Source organism: Gossypium arboreum, chromosome 11 (assembly GCF_025698485.1).
Source record: "Gossypium arboreum isolate Shixiya-1 chromosome 11, ASM2569848v2, whole genome shotgun sequence".
Classification (NCBI taxonomy): Eukaryota; Viridiplantae; Streptophyta; class Magnoliopsida; order Malvales; family Malvaceae; genus Gossypium; species Gossypium arboreum.
In genome coordinates, this window is record NC_069080.1 from 110,516,626 (window position 1) to 110,521,108 (window position 4,483).

General features: G+C 37.2%; 1 pseudogene; it reads right to left on the reverse strand.

Annotated features, from left to right (window-relative positions):
• Positions 1 to 3,277: 3,277 nt before the first annotated feature.
• Positions 3,278 to 4,182, reverse strand: LOC108466689 (germin-like protein subfamily 1 member 14; annotated as a pseudogene).
• Between the last annotated feature and the right edge of the window lie 301 nt (positions 4,183 to 4,483).

The following is a 4,483-nucleotide window of genomic DNA, read 5'->3' on the forward strand; positions in this document are numbered from 1 at the left end:
ACACAACTGTCAAAACTACTTCTTTTGAAATCATGAGAAGTCATAAAGGAATCAAACCTCTTGTACCATTGTCTTGGTGATTGTTTCAAACCGTAAAGGGACTTTTTCAGCAAGAAAAAAGACTGTAAAACCCTCTGGTTGTTGCATGTAAATGTCTTCTTCAAGTTTTTCATGCAAAAATGCAGTTTTTACATCTAACTGCTCAAGCTCCAAATCATGCATGGCCACAATACCAAGCAAAGCTCGAATCGAACTATACTTCACAACTGGGGAGAACACATCTGTGAAGTCCACTCCTGGAATTTGACTGTAACCCTTTGCAATAAGCCTTGCTTTATATCTGGGTTCTTCAACTCTTGGAGTCCTTTCTTTCTTTTTAAACACCCATTTACAATGAACAGCCTTTTTACATTTAGGAAGTTTCACAAGATCCTATGTTTTGTTTTTGTGGAGTGATTTCATCTCCTCTTGCATAGCAAACATCCACTTTTCTGAGTCTTCACAGCTAACTGCCTCAGAATAATTAGATGGCTCTCGGTTTGCATTTATATCTTCAGCTACATTTAAAGCATAAGCAACTAGATCAGCCTTGGCATACTTCTTTGAAGGTTTAATTTCTCTTCTAGTTCTGTTTTTGGCAATAGAGTGTTGTGGTGAAGAAGCAACTCTATTATCAATTTTTGTATTGGCTTGAGGAGTCGACTCTATATTAATCTGATGCTCCACCTACTTTTGATTTTCTTTATTGGAAGAGTCTTTAAGAGATAAGTTAGGTAGCATAGCAGTTTCATAAAAAACGAAATCTCTGCTAACCACAACTTTTCTATTTTCAAGACACCATAACTTATACCCTTTTACACCGACTTTATAACCAAGAAAAACACATTTAATTGATCTCGGTTCCAATTTTCCATTATCAATACGAGCATACACAAGACACCCAAAGATTTTTAAGTCCGAATAATAAGCAGGATTACTAGACCATACCTCTTGTGGAGTCTTTTTCTCAATGGCAACAGATGGAGATAGGTTGATCAAAAAAATGTAGTAGAGGTTGTTTCTGCCCAAAACAACCTCGGTAAGTTGCCATTTGACAACATACATTGAACCTTTTCCATGATCGTTCTGTTCATTCGTTCTGCAATGCCGTTTTGCTATGGAGTAGGACGAATTGTCAAGTGTCTCATGATTCCTTCTGACTTGCACAGTCTACTAAACTCATCAGAACAGAACTCTAAGCCATTGTGTGTGCAGAGGTATTTTATTTTTTTTTCCCGTCTATTTTTCAATCATAATTTTTCAAGACTTAAATGCGAAAACCACATCTCTTTTCTGTTTCAAGAAGAACGCCCAAACTTTTCTGGAAAAATCATCAATAAAAGTTAGCATATAATTAGCTCCACCTCTCGAAGACACTCTGGATAGCCCCCACAGATCAGAGTGAATATACTCCAACGTTCCCTTCGTGTTATGGATTCCCCCAGTAAATCAAACTCTCTTTTGCTTCCTAAAAATATAGTGCTCACAGAACTTCAGTTTGCAAACTCCTTGCCCATCAAGAAGTCCTCTTTTGCTCAATTTTGTCATGCCATTCTCACTCATATGCCCTAGGCGCATATGCTAAAGTTTAGTAATATCATCATCTAACAAGGAAGTGAAAGCGACAGCTGCATCACCAGTAACAGTAAAACCCAGTAAAACATATAACTTGGTAGTCTTTCTCTGCCCTTTCATCACAACAAGGGAACCTTTAGAAATCTTTAAAACTCCACTTTTAGTTTTGTATCTATACCTTTTTGAATCAAAAGTATTCAATGAAATTAAATTTCTCTTCAATTTTAGAACATGTCGTACGTTATTAAGTGTTCTAACAACTCCATCAAACATCTTAACTTTAATTGTTCCAACACCTGCAATTTTACATGAAGCATTATTTCCCATCAAAACAACACCTTCAGACACTGTTTCGTAAGTTGTAAACCAATCCCGATTGGGACTCATGTGGAAGGTGCAACTTAAATCAAGTATCCACTCCTCGCTTACTTTAAAATTATTGGCAGAAGTGACTAGAATTTCCCGATCACTGTAGTCTTCTACAATATTAGCTTCACCAAAATTTTCTAGTCGTTTTCCCTTTTGATTCGCAGCCTCCCTTTTAATCTTGTTCTGCAGCTTATAGCACTCAGATTTAATCTGCCCTTTCTTCTTACAGAAGTTACAAGTTTTACCTCTGTTTGAAGACTTCGATCTACCCTTAGATTTACCTCGAAGATTCCATTCCTATGTCCTTCCACGATCATCATCAGCATTCCGATCTTGTCTCACACGAACAATGAGACCCTCTCTGAGAGTCGGGTTTAACCACAAGATGCTTCATTTTATCATACGAGGTCAAAGAATCATAAACCTCATCAACTGTAAGAGACTCGCTGCTATATAAAATCATGTCTCTAATGGTTGAATAAGACGGGGGCAATGAACAAAGTAGAATGAAGCCTAGATCTTCCTTATCATACTGAACCTCAATGGCCTCCAAGTTTGAGAGAATTTCTTTAAACACTATTAAGTGTTCGTGTACAGACCTATCTTCCTCCAAACGATGAGCATAAAGACGCTGCTTTGTATGCAACTTGCTTGTTAGAGTTTTCGACATACATATTTATTCTAGCCTCTTCCATAATGTAGTGTCGGTCTTCTCCTTCATCACATTCTGCAAAATTTCATTGGACAAATACAGATGTAATTGTGTTAATGCCTTTTGATCCTTACGCTTCTTCTCTTCATCTGTTAATGTCGAAGGCATCTTATTTATCCCTAGCAGGGCATCTTCCAGATCCATCTACGCAAGAACTGCTTGCATCTTAATCTGCCACAACGCAAATTTGGTGTTGCAATCCAACAGTAGAATTTCATACTTCAAAGACGCCATTACCATGATTGAGATGAACTACTCGGAAGCTTGGATACCAATTTGTGAAAATAAAATAAAATAAAGAACACATAGATTTTACGTAGAAACCTTTTCGGGAAAAAAATCACGGGCAGAGGAGAAGCAAATTCGTTATATCGAATTCAAATGATTACAAGAGGAATAGGTTATGTCTATTTATAGGCTTGTAAAGCCATATTCTAGTAAGATTGAAACACCTTATTCTAATCAATATAAAATAGATGGAGTTTAATAAGGTTTAAAAAACCTATATGGATTTTACTTATATTTTATTTTACCACTGTATTTTATTTAAAAAAGGATTTGGATCATTTAATTCTAACAGAACTAATTGTTGTCCCACCAAAATTTGGATTGGAGATAGGTAACAATATTCTTGTCCAACTGGAAGGCTTTAGTGAGAACATCAGGATTAATGGGAGGGTTAGAGCCAAATACTGCATTTGCAATTGTGATAACTCCTGGATTTTGGCTGCTAAGACCAGCAAATGCAACTGCTTTGGTATTCCCGATATTGAATTTGAAGTGGATGAGACCGACAGGGAAAACAAACACCTTACCAGGGTTTAGGACTTTGGTGATGAGGCGGTTATCTATGTTGGATGTAACAAAACTGACATAAAGTGTGCCTTCCAAAACCACAAGGATATCCATTGCATGAGGGTGCGTGTGAGGAGGGTTTAGGCCACTATATGGAGCATAGTCAATTCGAACTAGAGATATGCCGAGAGTGTTAAGTCCCGGTATTTGTGCCACATTGACAGGAATCACAGTTGATCCAACCGGATTTGAGGTGTTTCTAGGGATATTAAGCCCTGAATAAAAGAAGTCTTCTGCATTGGCAAGCTTTGGGTCCTTGCAGAACTTTCCATTTACAAACACTGCATGAAATAAAGTAAGGTTAGTCAATATCGTGAATCCATGCAAAAGTATGAATTCTAATGAAGAAAATGTTACTTCAGATCAAAAGCTCTAGCGTCTTGCATAATTATGGACTTAAAGATACTAGTCAACAAGAGAGTACTGAGAAAAATAGCGTACCACCATTCTTGGTGTCATTGATGGCTACATAGAAATCTTGCAAGGGACTGGGATCAGAAGCTGAGGCTAATAAGGGACTGAAGGCTAAGATGGCAAAAGCTGCAACGAAAAGTTGAAGTCGTTTGATCATAATTGATGTGCAAGCACGAAATGTATGCTACCAATTGGGAGAGGGGTGAGAAATCCTGCATGGCAAATAGGTCTATATATAGGCATTGAAACAAAAGTACTCATCCTGATTTGCCTTCCATCAAGTACGTCAAGACTAGGCGTTTGCATTCACAATTAGTTATTTCTTATTAGGAGGTGAATCATTCTTCAACCAGTACACTTTCTAGTTATGTTCTCCTCGTACATCATTTCAATATATGTTGTGGAATTGGTCTTAATTCACTCGCAGTTCTAAACATTTTCTTATCCGGGCTTTGACTTTTCCTTCTCAGACTAAAGTTGACTTCTTTCAAATATATATATTGCATCAAATATGAACTC